We start from the raw sequence: 26,375 nt of genomic DNA on the forward strand, positions 1-26,375 counted from the left end.
TACTATGCTATTTCATATGTCAATCAAGAGAAAGTGGGGTGGGGGGATGTCAAACAATGAGAAAAGGTATGCTTCTCTAAAATAATAATAATAATAATCTTGTAAGAACAGAATACTTATAATCAACATTCTATGTTCCCAAAAAACCCAGAACACACTCGAGCTAGCATAAGTGAAAGAGAAACAAGAAAAAAGAAAATGAATGGCAGTAGTGGTCATCATGGCAGAAGCTGAAGTAAACCACAATGCTGATAACCAACACTTGCATGGTGTGCTGTGCACCAAGTCCTGTTCTAAGCACTTTACACATATTAGCTAATTTAATTTAATCCTAACATCAGTCCTACAAAGTAAATACTGTTGTAATCTATTTTATAAGTAAGGAAATTGAGCTTCAGAGGGTTAACCTGGAAGTACGAAACAATGTTTTCTTTCACATATGTGCATGCATAGGTATGAGCGCACACGTGCACATGCATACACACACACCCCTCTATTTCATGGGAGAAACCTGGCAGGTTTAACTCCCAGTCTGCATTTTTGTTCCCTGCTCATCAGGAGTCCACCATGGTCCAGCACCTCAGAGAACAAAGGAAGAATCAAATGGACTAACGCCCATGCAGCAAGTGTAAACACATCTTTTCTAGGAAAAGGTCAAGCAGCATACAAAATGACTGATCAAGCAGACATGGAGAAAAAAGCAATCACTGCTCAGGTAACTACATACATACCTGTTATCAAAAACCAGGAAATTTCAAAAGAAAATTAAGTTACTTTATAGCTCTTCTCTCTCCCCAACAGATTTACAGATATTTTAGACTCATATACCAACAACACTTCTAGAATAAATGAGGCAGTTGAAAAAATTAAATAAAAAGAAAACAGTTCAGGATTTAAAAAAAAAAAAAGAAAAAGAAAACTTCCACCAAAAAAAGATTGTTACCCAATTCTAAGATGAATTTATTACTTGGTTGAGCACTGAAATTATATATGCTCTTGCATTTGCAAATAAAATTTTTAAAATAATACACTATTTCCAAAATAGACTAGAATTAAGTTTTCTGAGAGTTCACACAACCTCTACTAATTGTGCAAATCACCAAGGACTGAACAAGAGATCAACATGGACAAAGACAGTTGGTGCCCTGAGTTTCTGACCATTCTGTTTAAATCAGGCAAAGAATACTGGAGGACTACAGACAAACTCAACCTACCTATGTGTATTTTAAAATAACACTATTTTAAAACTTGAATTTGAAAACAAATTTTAAAACTCTAATTTCCAGCTTCTCTTGAGAAAGCCAAAGATCCTGCAAAGCTGGGAATAAATGTTCCCATGGAGACATGAAGGTAAACAGTATCTGCCCTATAGTTAGGCAGGCACCTTCCCATTTGCCCCAATTCCCACCAGGCCTGCTTCACACAACATGTTACTGGATTGGTCCCTCTGAGTAACTGCTTTTTGCAATTCTATTTTTGCTAAAGTGGAAAGGAAGTTTTCAAATTACTGCCCAGGTGAAAATGTGAAAATAAGCAGTTCAATTAGGAAGAATTAATCGAGATTAAATATCTAAGAGATATAGTCTCCTCTACAAACCAGAAGATAAATAAGGGAAGACAGAATAGAAAGACTGATACTCTAACAGAACTTCTAATTAGCCATGGTGTTTTAGTCAGGTTTTGCATTGCTGTGACCAAAATACTTGGCAAGAACAACTTAGAAAAGGAAAAGTTTTCTTTGCTTAATGGTATCAGAGGTCTCCATCTATAGATGGCAGACTCCGTTGCTGTAAGCCCAAGGTAAGGCAGAGGGAGAAGGGCATGGCAGAGGGAAACTGCTACCCTCATGGCAGCAAAAAAAGCAGGGACAGGGAGAGACATGGACACAGGGAAGATGCACCCTTCCAGGATGGGGGGATGTGGACACAGGGAAGCTGCACCTGTCTAGGACATGCTTTCAATGACCCACTTCTCCAGGTACACCCCACCTGCCTACAGTTATCTACAATAACCACCCACTCTATTCAAACTAGGTTAGGTTATAGCTCTCACAATCACTTCACCTCTGAATATTACTGCAGAAACAAAGGAGCTATGGAAAGACATCGCCCATCCAAATCGTAACATTCATCTCCCACAGCCTTAACAGTTTCAGCTCTGCCCAAAAGTCCAAGTCCAAAGTCTCATCCAACCCATGGCAAACTTTTGGCTGTAAGCCCTTGTAAAACTCAAAAGGGAGTTACATATACCCAATATATAGTGGCACACAGTAAACATTCCCATTACAAAAGGGAGGATTAGGGCCATAGAAAGAAGGGATGGGGCCAAAGGAAAACTGAAATCCAGCTGGGCAAACAAGTCCCATAACTCTGAATACAGCATCTAGGACATATGTCTGCAAGATGTGCTCTCCAGATCTTAGGCAGTCCTACTCCTTTGGCCTCAACAGTGCAGTGCCACATCCAGTAGCTTTTCTCAACAAACAGTCTATGTAAATGGCATCTCTTAATTCCTGGTGTCTCCATTCCAGTTCTGGCTTCACTTCACAGTTTCATGCATCTCCCCACAAGGGCCCACAGGGACTCCAACCCTGCTACACTCTGCCTGGACTCCCAGGTCTTCCTTTGAGTTCCTGAGGGAAGCCTCCTAATCCTTTACCTTGAGCATCCTGCATTCCTTTTTGGAACTAGCACCAAGTGGATGATGCTAAGGTCTGCTGCCAGCTCTCGAAGCAGCTGAGCTTCCTGGGATCATGGCTGCAGCAGCCTCTAAGGCCTCAGTGGCTCAGTTTGGTGAAACAACTTCCTAGGACCCCTGTGCAAGCAGGGTGACCCATGATCTTTCTCAAGGAATGTTGCCTACTACATCCTTGCGCCTGCAATGGGTGAAGTCTTGCAAATTCCTGAGATGCCCTCAAGCCATCTTTCCTATTGTCTCTGCATCTCTTTAGAGGCCATAATCTCTACAGAAGCATACCAGCTTTACATGCTCTTTTCTGGTCAAACTGCAAGTTTTTAAAATCCTTTAGCTTTGTTTTCTGCTTCAGATTCTCAAAATAAACTTAGCTAAAAGCTGCCAGTAATATCCATGTCACTAACTAAATGCTATACTGCCTTGAAATTCCTCCACCAGAATAACTGGTCCATCACCTTTAAGTTTAGCCTCCCAGGAACTCAGGACTTGGACAAAACATAGACAAGTTCTTTACTAGAATGTAACAGGAGTGACCACCTCTAGTCCAATTCACAATGAAGACCTCATTTCCCTCTCAAACCTCATAAGCACAGTCATTCCTATTGGCATTTAGTCTTCTGAGTCCCCACCAGAATAACCCGTTAAACTCTGCTTACGAATTCTATGGCTTCTCTACCCTGCATTTTCAAACTTTTTCAAATTCTTCCCACAAACCATTTCCAAGGGTTTCTGAACCACCTGGTCTGGTTAGTCACAGCAATAACCCCACTCCCAGTGGCAATTTCTGTTTTAGTCAGATTTTGTTTCACTATGATCAAAATACCCAACAAGAAAAACTTAAAAGGAGGAAAAGTTTATTTTGGTTCATGGTATCACAGGTCTCAGTCCACAGACAACTGAATCCACTGCTGTGGTCCCAAGGTAAAGCAGAACGTGGTGGGGGAAGGGCATGGAGGAGGGAAGCTGCTCTCCTCATGGCAGTAAGGAGGTAGTTGGGAAGGGGAGGTGGACCCCCAGTGATCTACCTCCTCCAGTCACACCCATTCTGCCTACAGTTACCACTCAGTCCATCCAAAGTAGGATGGACTCATTAGATTACAGCTTTTATGAGTCAATCATTTCACCTCTGAACATTCCTGCACAAACACAAGAGCTCTGGGGACAGGGGGAGGCCTCATATCAAAATCATAACACCATGCCTATCAACTATAAAACAAGGATGAAACATTACTGAGCAAAAAGGTTTTGATTTTAAGCAAACTACTTAGAAAGTCTTCCCATTATTGTGTTTACCAGAAATTAAGTGAGGGAGGAGGGACAACAGTGTAATATAATACATTGTATAATGTGGCTCAAATTCTTCAATCCTCCCTATATGCACTGCCCTGTCACCATAAGTAGTTACCTGCCCAGGACCCTGACTCTGGGCTTTTCTGATCAATAAGATTTTAGTTGCTATGGTACAAGTAGAGGCTGAAATGGGAGTATGCAGTGGCACATGATCTCTTACAAGTCTTCCATCTTTTCATATTGCTCTCCTAAAACTCTTCCTGAGTATGAGGACATGCCCTAGTGTCTTCCAGCAGAACAGCCAGTTCACCCCAGACAAGTGAACAAGTCTGACCACAATAAACAAACAGCCTAGCTGACCCATTGTTCAAGCATTAGACATTTATTGTTGCATGCATTCAATATATTACTGGTTATGCAGAAACGTTATATATATAATATGCATATGTATATACATACATATGTATATGCATACACATATATGTTTTTTCAAACTAATAAAGCATTTGCTTTGGTTTCAAAATAGTTAATTTGTTGAAGTTTCCTCTTGACCCAACTCACCTTCAGAAAACAGACTGTTTCAGACTGCAGATGTTATGTGACAGTCTTCTAATAAAGATGGAAAGAAAAAAGACAAATCCAAGTTAGGATGCAAAAAATAAGCATAAGCAGTTGATATAATACATGACAAGTTAGCAGTTTTTGAGAAAAAAATTTCAAAGCAATTATAAGTAATAGTTGGAATATTTATTTGTTCCCCATAACAATTTCAGTTTTTCATGAAAAACAAGTTGTTTCTTCAGCATAAAGCATACTTGTTAAAGAGAAACTATTCTTGACTTTCCTTGTGAAGCAAACAACAATGACAATTTTACAAAGGGAAATACTGTTATTGCCATTTACACCTTAAATCTGCAAACTGCTTTATAGCTTACAAAGCCTTTTCATTAGCATTTTCTCATGATTTTTATTTCAATCCTATAAAGCTGGTATAATTACAACTTTATTTTGCTACTTTGAGTAAAGTACTTACCCACAATTGCCTTTGCTAAAAAATTACAATGACAGAACTAGAACCCAAATCTTGTATTTCTAAGCCACATCCTTTTTCCCATTGCATTCATACATGCAAAAGCATTGCACGAGTTCCAAATACATCACTGAAATGTTTCCTTTGTCCTTTGCTCCTTGTTTCTCATGATCCATCCCTATCATCCTCTCCAGAAATGAATTTAAAGCCAGAGTACTCTTAAATATTTATTTACTTGGAAAAAGATTTATATATTAAGATGATAAATTGTTAAATATGTAAGTCTGCTATAAATCCATCTTTCTATAGCTATTTTAGGATGTCTTTAAAATAATCATTTTTCTTGTTAAGAATAATTATAACCTCTTTCAGACAGAAAAATGCTTCTATATTTTCAGAAGCCATATCCTAAAGGCTTATATATTTATTTTAAAATAAATAAATAAATATTATCTTTTATATTTTATTTATATAAATATTATTTTTTGCATATAAATATATATATGCAGCTTTCTTTTCCCCCATTCTTTCTCAATCCCTATATTTCTTTCTTGCCCACCATTCTTCTACTTTATACCTTTAACATTTTCCCTTAATTTTTCTATAATAAAGACCCAGAATAAATTTTATTGTACTTATTCACATATTTACTGAAAAGTTCTATTTTTTTAATATTTTTTAGTTGTAAATGGAAACAATGCCTTTATTTATTTATTTTTTGTGGCACGAGGATCGACCCCAGTGCCTCACACATGCTAGGCAAGTGCTCCAACGCTGAGCTATAGCCCCAGTCCTGAAAAGTTCTGTTTCTTATCCTTAATATTAAAAGCAGATAAATAGGATATGTATAATAAAAACTTCTAAATTAAAAAGGACTTATCCTTCACTGCATGTGAATCCTTCCCAAATGTTTTAAATGCACAAATTAAAATTTAAGTTACATAAAATTAGAAAGGAATTAGAAAAGATCAGAAAGGAATCGATATCACTTGATAACAATTATATCATAAACCTGAATTTCTGGAGTACATGGAGTAGACCCCAGTTAAGAACTCCAACTCTAAAAACCTTCAAAGATAATAACAGCTAAAGCCTTAACATCAAGGATTATTGTATGATGATAATCTACATGTAGGTACCATGTCCATCACAATAAGTGCCTGAGAAAAAAGGCTTAGAGAAACCAGGGTACTCAAGGTTACTCGGTTGCCAAGTGGCAGCACTGACTCTTGAATCTTTCTGGAAGGCCCAGCGTCCTAACCAGTCATCCCTCATCATTGCCTTGGGCACCACTCACAATTCAGGACTTTTCTTTCCTTGAACCTGGCCATCAAAACAGCTCCCTCACTCTGAGCCTTTTCCTAGCCTCTCTGACCTTCACTGACTCACCACTGCTACTGGATCCAGGAATCAGGAATTTAAGACCACAGTTAGTCACCTTCCTCTTCAATAAAAGAACCATGGAAAATACAAGGTCTAAACACTCAGCTGTTACACCAGCTATTCTCCCGTCACCACCCCTCATTAGTGTTGGAATACCTTCTCCTGTTACTATTGCCACCTATGTAAATTCCTGTCCTTCCAGGCTAGCTTAAATAATACAACCTCAGCAAAGTTTCATCTCTCCAGCCAGAAATGATCTCTGCGTTCCACAACTACATCAAGACACTAATTAAATACTATAGGAAATCTAATTATTGGTGCCATAGAAGTTTTGTTTTCATCTTCTCAAATATGTCACACGTGTCACACCTTCAGGCCTACCCTGCACTGACCACCTAGAACATCCTTGTCACTTTTTTTCCCTTGACTAACTCCAACTTTTCCTCCAAATCTCGGTTCAGAGGAAACTTTCCCCAGAGTGTTTTCCTTCACTGCCCCACAATAACACTGCACCAAGTGCCCTCTGCTGCATTCCCACTATGGCAGGACCTCATCACAGCCCACAGGTTGCTAACTGGCAGTTTGTCTGTCTACCTGCTAGACTCTGAATTTCTCAGAGACTATTTGTTCAGTTTCCTATGGTTTGTCCCGCAAAGATTTATGAGTTGGATGCTTGGTCACAGTATAGGGATGTTGAAAGGTAGAGATTGATTCGGTGGAAGGTGATTTGGTCACTGGGGGCATCACCCTCAGAAGGGATTAACAGTTGGCTGGTGGGAAGTAGGTTAGATCTTCCAGGATTTCATTGGTTACCACAAGAGTGGGTTGCTAAAAGGAAGTTAGGCTTTCTCAGCTGGCTCTTCTCTCACCAGGTGACCTCCCTTCTCCCTCTCACTGTCCATATGGCCAGGAGGATTCTCCCCAGACAATGGCATAATGCTGTTTGGACTATCTACACACCAGAATTGTGACCCAAATAAAATTCTTTCCTTTATAAATCATCCAGTTTCAGATATTTTTATAGCAAAATGACAGCAAGAATCACAGTCTTTGGAACAGGAGACTGTTTCTCCTTTGCTAGCAAAGCAATAAAGCTTCTTTTTCCTTTTTTTCAAAACCATGCCCTCCTTACTGGATTGGCATAGGGGACAAGGACAAAGATTTTGGTGACAAATTTGGTATCCCAGATAAGACGTGGGAGCAGTCCCTGCTCCAGCTTCCTTGGGCAGGTTTGGTTCTCCAAGCAACTTTACTTCCATGCTGAGGATGCAAGATGGCTGGCAAACTTGTTGAGAGCCAACAGCAGGAAAGTTAGAATATGGGTGAATTTGCCTTCGTTTGAACCGGAAGAGCTATTTCAGTGAGCAAATGGAGGGACTGAGGGAACATCCCCACAGTTGCCAAAGCTCCTTTTGCTTCAGGGAACTCCCACTTTCTCTCCCTAAATGGTACAGATTGCTCCATGGTGGTCCACTTTGAGAAAAAAGAAACTGAACTCAGTAAAGTTGCAGCACCCTTGACCATCTGGTAAATCCCCTGGTGTGCAACACCTGGTCCCTCTTTGTGGGGAAGTCTGGGGTGCCACTGGTATAAGAGTCATGGTTAAAGCAGGACTTGAGAACCTAGGGGTATTTACTCCCTTCTGGTCTGTTCTAGGTTCTCATCTGTTTGTTAGCCTTGGGTTTGGGAATTCCCTCTGGTTGCCTGTGTTATTGTTTTGTTTGTATATGTTACTGCCCCTTTTAAGACAGCCAATACTGCATTGATACTATAGGTAGCCTTTTGGGAAAGATCTTGGCTGGTTTGTTTCAAAGGTTCCCATCCATCAGTCAAGGTTTTGGGGTTCTTCTCTGGTTGTCTATTTCTTTTTTGTACAATCTTGCAGTTGGAGTTGGTGTGTCAGAGGTAAAGTAAGTTGAAGAAAGACCCAGCTATAGGTAGAAGCCTGTCTAAGATAGTGTTTAACAATCTGGCTTTTGAATAGCTTCCCAAATTATTATACAATCTTGCAGTTGCAGTTGGTCTATGAGAGGGAAAGTAAGTGGAAAAATTTGCATGTGTGGGTCTGTTTGTTTTAAAGGTTTCCATCTGTCAGTTATGGTTTCAGGGATCCTCTCTGGTTGTCTTTCTGTGTGCTTCTTTTTTTGTATCTGCTACTGGCCCTCTAAGATATGGGCCACGCTGTGTTGATCTCACCAGTAGTCTCTAGAGAAGAAAGATGCTGGCTGAATGGGCCACCTACTGGCATAAGCCTATCTAAGAGAAAGATGTGTTACTATAACACAATTTGGCCTTTAAATAGTTTTTTCTGGATTATTATACAATCTTGCAGTTGAAGTTGGTCTGTCAGGAGTAAAGTATATGGAAGAGATTCTGTATGTACAGGCATTTATGCAGTTGACTGAAAAGGGGTCTGAATAGTCAGGAACTAAATTGAAGGTGCCAAAAGGTGTGCAAGCAGGACACCAGGAGAAAGGATTAAAAAGATTTAAACCTTTTAAACCCAGTGCTGGCGCTCCTCGCACTGTTTTTCAGCCTGGCCCCAGGAAGCCACAGGTCATCTCACTGTGGGTCAAGGACACTAGTTCTAAGCTGGGAGGGGGCGGCGCAGTCCAAGAAAAGCTGCCTAGGGAAAAATGAGCTAAGAGAACCTGGCCTCTGCCCTGCTCCAGCCCCTTTTGCCCCTGGCATGGGGGAATGGAGGCTGCTGGCCACAAAAGATGTGGCAGTAGGTTCCAGCACTGTTAGCTTATGACCTGGAGAAATCGTCTCCCCTTTTAAGATCTGACAGGGCACCCCATTTGGCCAGGGGATATCCATCACTGGGGTAAAGCAATTCTTGCTATAACAGTATCCTATCAAACTAAATGGATGGGGAAACTGGCAGAATAACAACTGCACCCAGAAAAGAAAAAGAGAGGAATGTTTTGTTGCCAGCCTCTGCAAAGGAAACCTAAAGAAAAGAATGGAATGGGCCTCCTCCATTGCTATCAATATGCCTAGTATAAGAAAAAGACAGCGGGTACACTGAGAGTGGGGAACTCACTTAAAGTTGATGGTACTATGATAATGATAAGGGAGACAAGTCAGGCTCAAATATCCTGTGCAGCAGTCACTGGAATGCAACTGGGAGAAAAAAGATGAAGGCACAGTTTTGGTATATGCTGGATTGTCCAACCCTCTCCTGGAATGAATTTTGTTTTATTTTATAAATTAAATACACAGATACTATTCATAAGGATTGTTTCAGAATAAGAAAGGTCTGAAACTAGACAAGATGAAAGAAAGTTACAGGTACGGAAATATATTTCATTATAGAAAATTAGATGGTTAAAAAAAGACATTTTTGGATGAGAAAGTATTTTGTCTGCTAAAGTAATATTCTTGTGCTAAAGTCCAAGATGAAAGAGAGGACAAAACTAAGGATGTAAACAAGTTCTGAATGTCAAAGTTGGTTGCAGAAAGTTTGCAGAAGTTAAATCTCAAAAAGTTTGTGTTTGTGATTAAGTTGGCTGTAATTAACACAGTTAGTTCAAGTTACTGAACTTTAATGTACTGATATGAAGCAAAATCTGAAACACTGAAAAACTGTCTTATATCTGTTTGCATTGACTAAGCTGATTTCTGATCATTAAAACTGTTTCCTAAATGTGTCAGAAATTTAAGACTATCCTTTGATTTTTGCTAGTACTGTTAACCCATGCAGACCTGTGATTATTGTTACTGTACACTATGGATTCTAAACTGTAATTTAAGAATTAAACTTAGTTAAATGTAAAGCTTAGGGGAGAGTACTTTACCCAGCTGGTGTTCTCCAAACTAAAGTTATCTGTAGCAATAATCTTGGATTTGGATGGAAATAACAAATTTGGCTGATACTTATTCACATCATTTAATATTTTATAGCTGGACAAAGAAATCTGTTTTCAATAAGTTATATATATACAATTTTGCGTTACTCTTCACAATGGAATAGGAATTTAAATGTATTTTTGGAAGTAATAAGAAGAATCTGATCTGTTTAAAGGCAACATTGTAAACCATGGAAGTATTTTGACACTTTTTCCACAAAAAGAAAGTTAAGCTCTCTAAGTCTTTGTTTGATTCATATTTTCAGATGTACTGTGTTATTTATCAATGCCCCACCTTACCCAAGATAAAGCTCTACCTCTTACCTTACTCCATGTTAGAATGACTCCAAATTAGGCTAGACTCAGCTCATTTAAAGTTGTGTTCAAAAGATCAATTTTTGTTGTAAAGATTACTGTGACTCAAAATAAACAGAATACATAATATATAACTAAGTAAAGGTTTAAGATTATAAAAATAATTTTTCTTGGTTCAAAGCTATTACACAAATTGAGTGTCTGCCATTGCCTATAGGGCGAACAATATATAATGCTAACTTCCAGTACTAATACTGACCCTAATTAAATGAAAGAATGTTACAATTAGATATGACGTGTCCCCCAAAAGCTCATGTGTGAAAAAATGCAAGATTTGGAGAAATTATTGGGTATATCATTAACCTAATCAGTAGTGAATTGATCTCTGATGGGATTAACTGGTGATGGCTGGAGGCAGGTAGGGTGTGGCTGGAGGAAGGGGTTCGCTGGAGGTGGGGCTATGGGGTATATTTTATTTCTGGAGAGTGGAGTCCTGATCACCATGTGAGCTGCTTCCCTCTGCCACAATCTTCCACCGTGATGTCCTGCCTCATCTTGGGCCCCAAGGAATGAAGCTGGTTGCCCATGGACTGAGACCTCTAAAACTGTGACCCCCCAAATAAACCTTTCCTCCCCTAAAAATTGTTCTGGTCAGATCCTTTAGTCACAGCAGCAAAAAAGTTGACCAAAACAAAGGGGTAACCATAAAATTATAGATACTAAAGTTATGACCTGTTACTCCCTCTTCAAGACTGGTGAAACTGGCTGAGTGTTTAAAACCAAAAACTTGGAGACCAAAGTCAAAGAAGTAAAAGGACCAAAGAAACTCAATCTTCACTGATATAAGTTACTGTTCATGGTTTTCAGACATTGGTTGAAATACTAATTGCTTTTGTGTTGTTTACAATAGTAAAGTTTTGCTGTCTTGTTTACTGTCTTAGCAAGATCCCTGCCCTATGTATGGTTTGTCCAGTCACCTGCCATCTGCCACTGTGGACCTCTGGACTGCTTGATGCTGAATAGCCTTAATTGTCCACATACCACCTGACAGAGAACAAGGACTTTGGGTTACTTCCCCCAACTTCACTCTCTTTCAGGAGGAAGCAGCTTGGATATGTTGTTGCCCATTTTTCCATAGAAATGGAATGCAGAAATTGACAGTGGGGAAATGTAATAGTAGTTCACTTAATTATGCTTTGAATATATCCCTTGCTGCTCTGCCACTGCAACTTAATTTTTAATGGACATGTTTCTTTCTCTTCTCTTTCTCTGCTCCTCCCTAATCGCTCTCCCTCCCTAACCTCAGGAAAAACAGGATTACCTTTCTTCCCTATCCTAGGCAGATCTATCTGTCCTTGAGTACATACCCACCATAGGGCCAAAGTAATTCAGACTTTGGGGATGGTACCAGAAAAATCTCAAAAATGACTATCTCCCAAATTAACAAGTGAATTACAACTTCAACAGAGAATACGTGGAATGTAGCCTTTAAATCACCTCTTTAAAAGTCCCCTGTTCTGGGGCTGGGGGGATAGCTCAGTCGGTAGAGTGCTTGCCTTGAAAGCATAAGGCCCTGGGTTCGATCCCAAAAAAAAAAAAAAAGTCCCCTGTTCCTGTTGATGGGCAGAACCAAAGCCTCTGGGACAGGAGTCCCCTGAGTTTCTCCTTTGCTAGTAGAGCAATAAAACTTCTTTTTCCTTTTTCCCAAAAAAAAAAAAAAAAAAAAAGAAGAAGAAGAAGAGGCAGCAGCGAGCATACTACCTGGCATGTACTTTGCTTTTTACTGAATTTACAATTAAATTTTTTTATTATTCTGCCTGATTAATCCAAATTTCAAACTGCTAGGTTTTATAAACAGCAAGTACTATTTAAAAGAACAAGAAATTCTTTTGGCAAATAGCCTAGATTAATTATCTTAAGTCTTCAAACAATATGGACTGGGTTATAAAACAGCATAAACATGAATATTTAACAATGTCTATTACAGGATAAATAAGGTAAACATTTTAAATTCATTTTAACACATTAAAACATTAATAACAATCAAATCTAAGGTTTACTTGTGTTATTATTAATCATTTTAATTTATGATAGTCATTTTCAGTTAGTTGCATTCCTTAATTATTTTTTATCTGTACTATAAAGCTCTAAACTCAAATTACCTAAGCTCTTCACCATCTGGATCCATTCTCTATGTTGTTTCCATGCACCAACTGCCACTCACAGACAAACCTATTTTAGCCATTTTAAAGTCTTTCCCACCATCAAGTTCTTTTTTTCTTTCTACCATCTATAAAATTGACTATCTATTCATTCTTTAAAATAATAATAATAGGGACCAGGGATGTAGCTCAGTGATGTATTTGCCTAGCATGCATGAGGCCCTGGTATCCCTACCACCACAGGGGAAAGAAAAATAGCAAGAAAAAAGAAAGAAAATAGTTATTGTTAGGGCGGTCTGAGGTGGCTGGACAGGGGCAGGGCATCAGACAGCCCCCGAACTCGCCAAGGAACAACGCAGCTGGCTCATGCGTGGGGGAAACAACCAATCAAGCACTGATAGATAAACCCTAATGGCACCCACAATCACCTGACAGTCAGTGGAGTTCTCCAGCCAATCCCAGGAGGACAAGAAGTCCTCAACCTTTCCCCTGCCCACCCCTAAACAGGGCCACCCAGACAGGGCCTCCAACCAGGAGGAGAGGTGAACCTCGCCCGAGAGCCGCCTCAATAAAATTCTTTTTTTTAGTTACATCTGGCCTCTCTGTTCTTCGGTTACCTCCATCAGATCTTACAGTTATAATAATTCACTTCTTCCACAGTACTTCCCTTTACTCATAAAAACATAACTCAGGCTTAGCATCAGTTCACTCATCCATTCGTTCATGGGCTCATTCATTCACCAGCATTCATGAAACAGTTATGACAAATCCTAAGCAGAGAAGAGATTTTAAAATGTTCATCAACTAAATGGATTCGCATAATCACAAATACTTCCATTTCCCAAATACTCCAAGCATTAGCATTGTATAAGATCTATGTGAAAGTTACATGAATTTATCAGACCTTTATCAGAGGTATGTACCTATGATAATGGCCTAATAAGTCTCTTAAAGTCATTCATAATTACTGATAATAAGACACCAGAAACAAGGTTTTAAAACTAAAGGAAAAACTCAGAAAAATATTCACATTATATGGGAACCAAAAGAAATCAGCTTTTTAAAAGAACAGAATAGTCTAGTAGTAAAAGGCACAAAGGATATACAAACAAGCAATTCACCAAATACAAATGACTCTAACGAATGTATAAACATACTTTGTTTCATTAAAGAACTACAAATTAAAATAATAAAATTACATTCTTTTTCACCTGTCTTATACAAATGAAAAAAGTTCTCACCCTCAGGGTTCATAAGGGCATATTCGTGTATTAGCTATAAAAATTGTAACAGCTCTTCTGGACAACTTGGCAATATAAGTAAAAAGCAATATGCATATGTTTTGACTCATCAATTCTACTTCTATAAATGTCATCGTGGGAAAACAAAAGGAGATGTATTTATACATTTTAAGTGTAGATATATGTATAAGAATTTCACTGCAGAATTACTTATAAGAAAAAATACAAATTAGTTGATAAGGGATATGTTAAATGTAATGACTGAATTGCTATGTAGCCACTGAAACAAGGTAAGATTTTATGTGTGGACATGTATGTAATACATTTTACAAGAAATAAAAAATGCTATAAAATCGTATGTATAAATATCATTTCACAAGTGAAATTATTACAGAGATAATAGTGAATCCACTCTAAGGTATTTTTAGGTTATTTCCAAATGTGTCAAGGCTGTACACTTGAGAATTTCTGGACCACATTATCCTGTTAGGTCCTCCAGCTCTAAAATTCTTTAATCCTAAGAACTGTGAACACCAAAGATCTTTGTGTCTTCCCTACATAAGTGCCTCTTATCAAAATGCAACATGAAATACTAAAAATGTCTATAATTTACATCTTTTGCAAAATTTAAGTTGTTAACACCATACCCTTGATTGTCAATGACAATTCATGTTGAATATGCTTATTTTATGTAAATCACAAATTATACCTCTCTTATCTCAATAATAACGTAAGCCATTATATTTTGAAAAAAATAAGAAAAATAATAGAAGGCTTTGAACATTTAAAGAGACAAATTTTAACAGCAAACTGTGCTGTATATGGTACACTTAACCCAAAAATGCTGAGTACAAATCAAATCCTCTTAGAAGGTAATTATAAAGAGCAATGGAGCACCTAAGCAGTGGGCAGGACTGGGATTTAGAGTCAGAGGCTCTGGAAATAAGGACCACTCTTTTGGCTCCAGAATCCCAATCAAACTAAATAACCTATCTGAGCATCAACTGCCATTTTTGCAAAATAAAGATAAGCATAATAAAAGAATTATATATAATATACCTGAAAAAGATGCATAACACAGTGCCTTAGATAGTTGCAATACTGTTGCTTTGTTAGGGTTGTAAACAGATACAGATCATTCACATATTTTGCTCACTTAAATTTTTGTGATTCTGCAAGCAAAGCATCCTATTTTATACTACATCTTGGAAAGGAGCTTCTTGCAAAGTCTACTTGTTGGCATTATCTTTTTCACTCATTCTGCAATAATTGGTTGTCCCAAAAATGAAACTCAGAATTCATACTTACAAAGCACACCCCCAAAACTCCGTGTTGCTCTCCTCTGAGCTCAGTGCTCTTCTAAGGCACATACACCTGCCTCCTATCATTTCTTCATGAAGTTCAGGGCAAAAAGTTTAGTCAAGTAGATGATCTTTGGGTGTCCCTGTATTTTCCCCAAACCACCTACAGAAAAATGAAACAAGGGGATAACACATACCTACAACTTTAAATTTTTTAATTTAAAAATATGTGAAAAGTAGGTCAACTTCCCTATGTTCAGATTATAGCATATCATAAAACAGAGAAAATGATCGTAGGGTCATCCAAATGCCCAAGTGACCTCACGGGAATTCTTCACATGCAAGGGCCCTGCCAGCATACTCCTTACAGATGGTTTCTGCCTATTTTATGTAAATCACAAATTATACCTCTCTTATCTCAATAATAACGTAAGCCATTATACATTTAACATATCCCTTATGTAAAAATCCCCTAAGACCAAGGTTCTGTCTTGTTCCAGAGGCTCACAGATTCCTGGAAGTGGAGGGAACAGATTATCTAGTCAAACCCTTTAGGCCTAGAAAGAGGTGATTCACCTAAGATCATAGCAAACCAAGAGTGAGGTTGACAGATTATGCTGCAGCATGAACTACAGCCCAAGTCTAGCCAAAAGTCCCTGAGCATGTCTATCATTGGTTAAGTCAATCAGGTTATGAAATTAACATGTTATTTCTAAATGGCCCAATTGTATTCCTAAGCCAGTCAAAGCCTCTTTAAAAGAATATTTTACGCGCTACCAGTTCTTTTCACACACAGTATTGCACATAAGTAAATAAAAGTAAAATGTCTTTAGATGTACAAAAGAGTTACAAATATTTTCAAATTTTTAGTTACTGTTTTGAAAATAGTCTGTAAGAATCCACAGATAATTATCCAAGAGAACTGTAAATGTCCACGTAAAAAGCAGCCCTTCAAAAATTAATTTAAAAAAAATTGAGAGATACTTCAAAATTACCCATTACATAATGGCAGAAAAGACATGCTGAAAAGGATACAGGTTCAGTACACACTTTGCTCTTCTAACAAGGCAACAACTTTCACCCCAAGGGCTGAGTAATGAGCACAACAAAATTGCTCTGGGCCAGTGTAAAACTGTCAAAGTTTTAATCTTCTCTCTGTGCTGACCAATCATCAGTCACTAGTCATGTGTAGTTACTGAGCTCTAGAATTCTGGCCAGTTCAAATTGACATGTGCTATAAATGTAAAATACACACCAGATTTTGGAGACTTAGTACTTTTTTTAAAAAAAGAATGGAAAATATCTCAGTAAGTTTTATATTTATTATATGTTGGATACATGTTTATATACTGTGCCAAATAAATTATTAAAATTAATTTCAACAGTTTCTTTGTACTTTTTTAATGTGGGTACTAAAAAATTTTAAATTACCTGTGTGGCTCACATTTTATTTCTACTAGACACTGTTCTGCATAATTAATAAAAATAAGTAATAAATACTGAGCGCTTGCACCGTGCCAGATATTTAATACTTAGATCAATGCTGCCAATTGTAATTGTCGAGTTTTACTGGACGTCTGCACGAGAGACTAGGTTCATCAAACCAATAAAGGATGCAGCTGGTACTCAAGGTCCGATGATCCTAGGGAACAATTCAAATAAAGGACTGCCAACAGCTCAAGTTGGGGCAACTCCTACGTTGGCATAGAAAAAAAAATTAGGTGACTGATATAGTGTTCCCAAGTGAAGCAAACTTTCTGTGACTCAGAAAACATACTAAACACACACACACACACACCAGGTTATATCCTAGGATAGGCCAGCAAATGCCAGACGGTTCTCTGGAAGACCTACAGACGGAGTCCAATCTCCTACACAGCTAAAGCGTCAAAGACCAGTGGCAGGGCAAGCTGCTCCCGAAAGGAGGACAACATCGCCCAGAGTCACTGAGAGACTTGGTCAGGACCTGACTGTAGACACCCATGCCGAGGGAGGGGTGAGGACAGCCATCTCCTCCGACCCGGCCACACTTCACACACCCACGGCCCCACCCCAGATCTCAGCGCAGCCCTGGTTGCCCCACCCCTGGAACAAGGGGAAGAGGGCCCTAAAACATCTAGGATAAGATAGGGAAGTGGAAGAGAAAGGACAAGGGGGCCGTGGGGGCAGGTACCTGAGACAGAAGATGATTCCAGGTCCTTAATGCCGGATCATCGCCGAGGACCCACCCGGCTCCCGCGGCTACCAGTGACCCAGAAGGTGTAACTGACCAAACGCTGCGGCGCAACTGACTCTGCTCTCCCCAGACTCGCAGCTATGGCAACTTGAACTAGCCGCCCAGCCGCAGCGAGAGTACAGGACGCGGGGCTGTCGCTTGGCCCTCTGGGAGTTGTAGTCCATTCCTGCTCAAGAGCAGGGAGATATCAAAGGAGAGCGAACCCAGAGAAACTGCAAGTCCCAGGATGCCAAGCGACAAGCCTGCGGGGACTTTCCGGAAGAAGTGGGATTAGCAGGCTCCTGAGCCCTTGGGCCGGGCCCTCTTGCCCTGTTCTAAATTTTTTTTTTTTTTTTTTCTTTTTTAAAGGGCCAGAAACTGTGTAGGCGGCTGCTTTGCTCCTTGGGGAACAGGGAAGGATAATTTACATCAGTGAAATGTAAAAATCCCCTAAGACCAAGGTTCTGTCTTGTTCCAGAGGCTCACAGATTCCTGGAAGTGGAGGGAACAGATTATCTAGTCAAACCCTTTAGGCCTAGAAAGAGGTGACTCACCTAAGATCATAGCAAACCAAGAGTGAGGTTGACAGTTAATTACTGCCGTGACCTTCCTTCGGGTCTGCCAAATCAGGAAAGAAATGCTTTACACTCAGGGAAGTCAGTTCCAGTCATGGGGGGGCAGGGGGGGCGTCAACAACAAACAGCTTTGGAAAAGCAAAGAAGTAAAAATCAAATGAGTCACATGTATGGTCTTTTCCTTCTACTGGGTCAGAAAGGCCACTGACCTGTCCCTCCTAGCAGGACAGGAGAATAAATTTTACTTTTTATCTGTTAATGTTTTCCTAGTATAACAGGGGTTCACTTGATGCTTTGACTATATCCCTTGCCTCTTTGAAACTTACGTGGTTTTTTCTTTTCCCAACCTTTTCCCTAACCTTCTCACAGATCTTCATTTCCCTGATCTCCTTCCTGATCGCTCCTCCCTAATCTCATTTTCTCTGAATCACCTCTTTTAAAAGCTCCCTGTTCCTGCTGATGGGCAGAATCACAGCGCTTTGGACAGGAGTTCCTTGTGTTTCTCCTTTGCTAGCAAGGTAGTAAACCTTCTTTTTCCTTTTTCTCAAAACCCTGTCCACCTTAGTGGATTGGCATGGGGACAAGGATGGAACTTTCAGCAACTCTAGTTACCTAAAGAAGAGCAAGATCACCTTAAATGACACCGGTTCCCTATTCTAACAGTTCTGTACTATAATGATTCATTTCTCAGTTGATGTCCTCCATTCGTCCTTCAAACAAAGGAATCTTTATGTAGTCTTACACTTTCCTGACTTCTCCCTTCCCTACTCCCCCCACCATACCCAGAATGTTAAATAATTAGTACTCAAATTGGATATAATAAAATTGTTCAAATTTTTTTCTGGTCAACACTAAGATAAAAAGAATATTTCATATTTCATACCCAGTTTTAACATAAAACTAATTTTTCTAAAGACCTACCTATTTGCATCTATCTTCACCATGCTTGCTTAAAATTGTTGCTCTAGAATACACTCGACCTGTCTCAGAAATTAAGATAATTCAGAAGAGTTATAAAATTGCCCCATACACCTTCACAGGCATAAGTGTTCTTAACATGTTAAATTTTCAAAACAATTATATTCATGCATTTAATTTGGCAAATGTATTTTGGGTCTTTCTAGCATCTAGATGTATTAGACATTGAAGATACAGGGATAAAGAGGAGATAAACAACATAGTCCTTTCTCTTGAGTTGCTGAACCAAGTAAAAGAAACAGCACACTACAAATTACAAAGCTAGGAGATAGAACACTGTCTTTTTTCTATAGAAAGTTTTCTAGAAATTGTGATGGACTCCCAGAAAAATGACCTCCAAAAAAGGCTAATGTAAACTTGGGTTGCATTAATAAAAACTGATAGTCAATAACCTCTCTTCACTGGTCCAACCATGTTCAGAGAACTGGATTCAATTCTGAGGACCCCATTTGAAAATGGTATTAACTGAATAAAGCAAAAGTCAGAGGACACAAAAAGTACCAAAGGATAGAAAATCACAATTGAGTTCATTATGACAAAGAGACATTAAATACATTATGAAATTCATAGCAGCTGTTTGTCATATAGTGCATTCTCAATTGACAAATGTGACATCTAGAAAAAAACCAGTAAAGCCAGATCAGAGAATCTTTCTCCTTTCCTTCATAACAAAATAGATTTTACCCAAAATTGTTTTGTGGCCCCCAAAGGATATTAATTACTTTTGACTGATACAGCAGACATATGTTTATCCAGCCCCAACACCACACTCAAGCTGAGTCATCTGAATTTAAAGATGGAAAACCCCACAAGAAATACTATGCAGTGTTCTTCCTTTCCAAACCAGGTAAACAGGAGCACACAGAGGTTATATGATGTATTAGTTTACTAGGGCTGCCGTCACAAAATACCACAGAAGGATGGATAAATAACAAATTTAAAAGAAAAAAGAAACCATATTTATGATCTGCAAATCCAAGATCAAAGTGTCAGCAGGTTAGAATTCTCCTGAGGCCTCTCCCCTTGGCTTGCAGACGTCAGTCTTCTCTGTGCTCTCAGATGGCATTTTCTTTCTTTGATCATGGACCTGGTATCTCTCCTGTCTTACAAGAATACCAGTTATATTGAATTAGGGCCCCATTCTTCTTCATTTATCCTTAATAACCTTCTTAAAGGGCCTGTCTCTAAATTGAGACATATTGGAGTCTCACCAAATGAATTTGAGGGGGACAAAATGAAGTCCACATGACTTTGCCCAAAGGGTATCTATTCAGGATTAGTGTCATGAATGACCTCCCCACTACATGGAACAGTACTAGATGTAGATGTGGCAGATATTTTTTATATACCCACATTGCCCCCTTAACTGGAAATGATCCTACCCACAGCATGCAGCCCTCAAAACCCTTTTTTATATTATGAAAAGCTCCTGCATCTGTGACTATGGTTGATAAGACAAGGAGTAGACACCTGAAATAATTTGGGCTGATCAGGATCTTTATGCTTTGAGAATTTAAAATTGGATCAAGTTTCCTATTTATTGCCTTGAATAGTCTTGATGTACAGGTAAGAGCTGAGCCTGTCATTGTGATGTGACCATCTTCATCTATATTCAAGAAGCAGCTGGAAAAGCTGTCTGCAGAGAGAGAGTAGAGTAGCAAGAGTAAACTGTGCTTCTTTAAATATTTGTGTTCCAAGATTGCCTCAAGGAAGCTGGAGGTGGTTAAAGGCTCAGTTTTGGGGCCCAGACCACTTAGATTCAAGTCTTAGCTGTTATACCTCTTATCTTATGACCTCCATCAATTGGCCTAATCTGCGCCTACATTTCTCCTTTTGCCAAATATGAATAAGAATGATATTTCATGAGCAGAACAGATTCGGGGATAAAATAAAGTGTGTGAAGCATGGAGCCCAGGGCTCACAGTGAGCACTCAGTATGTTATTGGATCTATATACTATGATACTTTACTGTGTCAGTTCCATGAACATGGGGACTTGGTTTTGTTCTAGATGTTTAGAAGAAAGAATATAACTTACTGCCTTGTGACACTTTCCCTTTCAAAGTTTAAGTTTTGTTGATTAAAATTCAAAGACCCTTAGCTAAGAAAGCCATTCACTCCAAGATCCAAGGTAGTAATTCCACATCTGGTTTATTGAGCATGCTCATCAGAAGTACTTTTTTAAGAAAAGAAATTGCTGAGTAGTTGACAAAGGCACTGGTATTTCAAGCAGAAGAGTCAGAAGTTGTGATTCATCAATACTCTGCAAACTCATACCACTGTGAAACAGCAACAGCAGACACATTATGTCCATGTGGTAGGAAAATAAATGTCAAATTTTTCCTTAAATATTTATTTTTCCTCAAATATTTATTTTTCTTCAAATATTTATTTTTCCTCAAATATTTACGGGGCCTGTGAGATTGCTCAAATCACAAATCTATGAAGCCAGCTCTGCTCTCACAAAAGAGTCAAAGCATAAGCCATGGAAGAAAGTATCATGAACAAGCTCAGTTCTCCGAAATAAAAGACTTATGACTTGGAATGTGATGTGACATGGAGAAGAGGAAAGTCCTGAAATGGCAGGGGGAGGTAAGAGTTTGGGGAATAAATCTGAAGATGTAGGGGAAAAGTCTATGTCCGGAGAAGTTCATGTCCAAGCAAGCACTATTCATAGCTTGCACCTTGCTGTCCCTCTCACTGGCATCAGCGGACAATGTGTCTTCAAAAGCAACCTCCATTTTGCCTGGACGTCCCATCATAAGTAGTGATTACCTGTATCATTAGATTTTGCTTGGTTCCATCCAGCCACCACATATGGTAAAGCCCCCTTGTGCTATCTCAGACAGTTATAAGAAAAAATACACCACATAAAGTGCTATAGGTAAACTAAAAAGGAAATCCCCAAATTCTGATTTGGTGGAGATGAATGAAGTAATGGTGAAATTCAGTCTCTAAACACTGGCAGTAAACCATCATAAGCAGTTGTTGACTCTTACAAGTTTCAAAGCTAACTGAAAATCTAAGAGTCAAAATAAAACATAAGATGTTGCAACTATGGTATTGACCACTATTCAGTAGTCATCTTTAACCATTCATTCCGTAGAACCATGGATGATCCCATAATATTCTTTGTAGGAACTTACTAATTGTAAGCAGTTATCGCTGTCATGAACAGCTTTATAACACTGCCATTCAGATGCACACCACTTTCTAATATATGGACCATGTTAATAGCTCTTCTACAAAAATGGAAAAGCTTGCATTCCATAGCTCTTCTCATTTACTTGTTACATTTTAAAGGATTTTTTTGTGTGTATTTAATGGATCTGAGTGCAGACACTTTGCTCTCAATTTAAGCTGATTCATCATCTCATCTCATGTGTTTATTTGCTCTGGTTAAAAGTTATGCTCAGGTAAGAAAATTGCCTTTATGATTATCATTGCCATTTGTTGAACAGGCTATGAGAACATGTTATCCTGAAAGCTTGCTCCAATTCACTGAATTGAAACTCTTCGTCAAGAGAGATTTTACTTACGTTATGATCTACTAAGCCAATTTCATGCTGTCTAGATCTTGATTTTAAAATGGTACAGATTTTAGTATACCACTTGTTTCCAGCAAAGATGGAGTAACAGAGACCAGATTTATATTCCCATCAGAATAACGAACAAAAAACAAATGTTAGTCATACATAGAAGTACCAAGTGTAGAGAGACATCATAATAAAAAAAAATCTGCTTTTAGGGAAAAAAAAGGCAAAATATGTGAAATAATAGTTTTCAAGTGGACACAAAGGACAGTGATCCCATTGAGACAGAAAACAAAGGAGGAAAACTTATGACTGTCACCACTTCCTACCTTGAGAAAGTATCCAGGCCAGGGTGCAAGAAGAAGGAGCCCAGGTAGAACCCAGTGATGCTCTGAATTAAGCAGATGAAGCTGAAGGGCAGAGAAAATGAAGACAGAACTACAGAAGGGAGAAAGACATCAAGAGGGAAAACTCCAGAAAACTCCCCAAGATCTCCCATGGAATATTCAGCAGAATATTAATAATTATATATGTGAAAAAACAGAGACTGGAAAAATAAGTATCTGAGGAGATCAAAGGGGAAAGTGGCCATCATCCAGAACCAAGAACAGTGACTATTCCCACCAGTCAGAATAAACTCCTCATGATTCATGAAACATTGGATAGAGTACCTGGAAAGGTCTTCTCTCAGAAGAATTAGCCCTAGATTGAATGCTACTCTGGTGCTACCTTAAAAAAAAAAAAAAAAAAAAAAAAAAAAAAAAACTTAAAAACAAGATCAAAAATATCAAACTGCTTCAAAGGACTTTAACTGTATCTTATAACAAAGCTCAAGAATATTTAAATGAATGCAAAACAAAATCAGGTGCATAAAGGGATAACATTTACAGTGTCTATCATCCAGAGATTATCTGTCATGCAAAGAAACAAAAAAAATGCAAATTGATTTCAGCGTTTAAAGAGAGTCTTAAAAGTAGCCCAGATTAAAGCATTTTATAAAGGAATAAAAGAAGCAATGATAGAAGACGTCCTTGGAAACAATGCAAGCAATAAGAAAATAGAACCATATTTTTGAAGTACTTAAAGAAAAAAATTCTGTCAATCTATAATTCTATACCTAGAAGTGATATCCTTTTAAAAAGGAGGCAAATTAACACTTTTGCAGACACACAAAAGCAGAATAATTCATAACCAGCAGGTATGTATTACAGGAAAAGTTAATGAAAGTCTGTCAAGCAAAAGGAAAGTGACACAAGGAAAAACATGGATTAACTCTAGGGAATGAGAATACCAGAAAGAGTAACTTTGTTATTATTTGGATCTCTTTAAAAGATGACTGATCTTAACAAAGATAGTAACATTGTTTCGTGGAGCTTATAGCCCATGTATACATAAAAGTAAAATAAGGCTTAAAGTTCAGGCAGGAGAGAATACATGGAATTATACTTTGTAAGGTTCTTTTAAATGATGCAAAAGTGGTGTGATAACAGCTGAGACTAGGAATATTCAAATATGCATACAAAACCCCTAAAGCAATCACTACAATAGCAAAGTAATGGCTGAGTCAGCAAAGAAGACAAAATAGAAGCATAAAATTTTTTAATTACTCCAAAAGAATTTTTTTTAAAAAAAGGGAATAAAATAACAGTAGGGAAACATAAAATTGACAGCAAGATTATGTACGTAAAGCCTAATATTAGTAATGATATCAGATGTAAATGATCTACACAACATAAATAAAAGGAAGAAATTTGTCATATCGAGAGATCCAACAGTATGCTATTTATAAGAAATGTATTTATTTTTATTTTTTATTTATTTATTTTGATTCATTGTACACAAACGGGGTTTCTCTGGTTGCACACGAAGTAGAGTCCCACCATTTGTGTAATTATACATGTATATAGGGTAATGATGTTTGTATCTTCTGTTATTTTTCCTTTCCCCCACCCGCTCCCCACCCCTCTTTTTCCTCCATACAATCCATCCTTCCTTTATTATAAGAAATGTATTTAAATATAAAGACACAAAGAAGTTAAAATAAAAGTGTGGAAGAAGCAGACCATGGTAACATTAATCAAAAAAGTTGAATTCTATCAATAACTGAAAAAGTAGATTAAAGAGCAAAGGATATCACAAGGTATAATGAAAGTCATTTAGTAATGATGAAGGGACTGAGAAGATAAAATAGCAATGAAGTGGGAAAAAAGATGTATCCCCAGTCCTAGTAAAAAATTTCACCATCTGTATCTCAGTAATTGATGAAATAAATAGAAAAATAAGAAAAAAATAAAGAAGACTTGAAGAACACTACCAACAACTTTACCAAATGACATCTGTGAACATACCACTCAACACAGTTCCTTTTTTCAAGGGCACAGGGAACATTTAGCATGATAGACCATATTCTGAGTCACTTCACATCATGTATTGGAGACTTGTGTGTTATATGAATCTGTAGTTTGCTCATATTTATTGCTTATTCCATGACATGGATGCCTTACTGTTTGTTCTTCCATTACCCAATGGAAGGACCGTATGGTAGTTTCCAGAGTTGGGTATTACAGGATTTTATAAACTTTGAGAAGCACATGTTTTTAGTGTACGGTTCAATCAACTTTGATAAATATACACCTTCACTTAACCTCCAGCCTAAGAGATGGAACCCCTGTGTGTTTCCTCCTCTCTTTCTACAGTCATCTACCTGAACTTTTATTGTTGTCCGTCACCATAGCTTTCCCTCCTGTTCTACAATTTCTTATAAAAGGAATCATGCAGTATGTAAGAAGTTGATATTCCTTTTGCCCCAACAGGAATTAGTTAAGCAATTGAAGACTTTTATGAAGGAAATTGGCACAATCTGGTTTATATTTGTAATTAATCTTTTTGACTAGTGTGTGAAGAACCATAAATAGATAATCGTGTGCCACCTAAGTATTCTTTCCGCTCCCCGCCCCCCATGGCGAGGGAATGGGGACATGCAAAAAGAACATTTCTAGGAAAACCAGAATTTCCAAATTTCCAGTCGACTTCAAATCGGTGTCCCAAGGCACGAGTGCAATCCATTTGGGGTACCGGGAACGGTTCCTGTCGTTCCCGGTTCTCTCCAGCAGATGGCGCCAGAGCCCAGTTTCTGACTCGCCAGGCGGAGTACGTCCACAGCGGGGGAAGACGGTCGCCTCCAGGCGACTCCTGGCGGCGGGGACTTCAGCAAGAGCGGGGCCACGAGCGCGGAGGGGTCGGGGTGGGCGCTGGAGTGGGGCGGCCGCGAAGATCCACCAGGGCTGTCGCGCGCCGGCTTCGGCAGCACCAGTGGCTGGCCAGGCGGTGTGCCAGCCTCCGACTCTCCGCACAGAAGTTGAAGTTCAGGAGCACAGTTATCATTCCTGACTCTCTGGCTAGAGTGCGTGCGGGCGGGTCCTGGACAGGCAGCGCTTCAGGAGGCTACCCACGGGGAAAGGAGGCGTTTTGCACTTTAGAGAAAAAGTAGGGAGGACAGAGTCTAAACGGGACTTTGGAGAGAAATAGTAGGAAGGAACGCGTGGGGCGGGTTAGAAAACAGAGGGAACAGCCGGCACCCGCGCCTGGGAACAGACGGAGCGGGCTGCGTGGCTAGGGGCAAAAAAAAAAAAAAAAAAGTGAAGCAAGTAATGTTGTTTGGGTAGAGTTGCCTAGGGAAGCGGAGCACTTGAGAGCCTCTTCTCCCTCTCCAGCCTCCCCTGCGGTGTGAGGTCACAGCCTCTTGGAATCCTCCCTCCTCCCACCCCTCCTGCTCCCTGGTCTCCCTCTGCCTTGGGGAACCAGAGAC

At 38.9% G+C, this 26,375-nt stretch overlaps 1 protein-coding gene across 7 annotated transcripts in view; it reads right to left on the reverse strand.

Moving 5' to 3' along the window:
* The window catches only part of Cep128 (centrosomal protein 128), a 418,908-nt gene extending 401,330 nt beyond the window's left edge, over nt 1-17,578 (reverse strand). For 6 of the 7 annotated variants that reach the window (XM_047541495.1, XM_047541492.1, XM_047541498.1 and 3 more), the window contains exons 1-3: nt 17,441-17,578; nt 15,275-15,430; nt 4,546-4,593 (exon numbers count right to left, since the gene is read on the reverse strand). The gene's annotated coding sequence lies outside the window, so the exon portion shown is untranslated. The remainder of the gene's footprint in view (nt 1-4,545; nt 4,594-15,274; nt 15,431-17,440) is intronic. The other variant, XM_047541494.1, reaches the window with a different exon arrangement.
* Nucleotides 17,579-26,375: the final 8,797 nt, after the last annotated feature.

The sequence above is a fragment of the Sciurus carolinensis genome, chromosome 2 (genome assembly GCF_902686445.1).
Source record: "Sciurus carolinensis chromosome 2, mSciCar1.2, whole genome shotgun sequence".
Classification (NCBI taxonomy): Eukaryota; Metazoa; Chordata; class Mammalia; order Rodentia; family Sciuridae; genus Sciurus; species Sciurus carolinensis.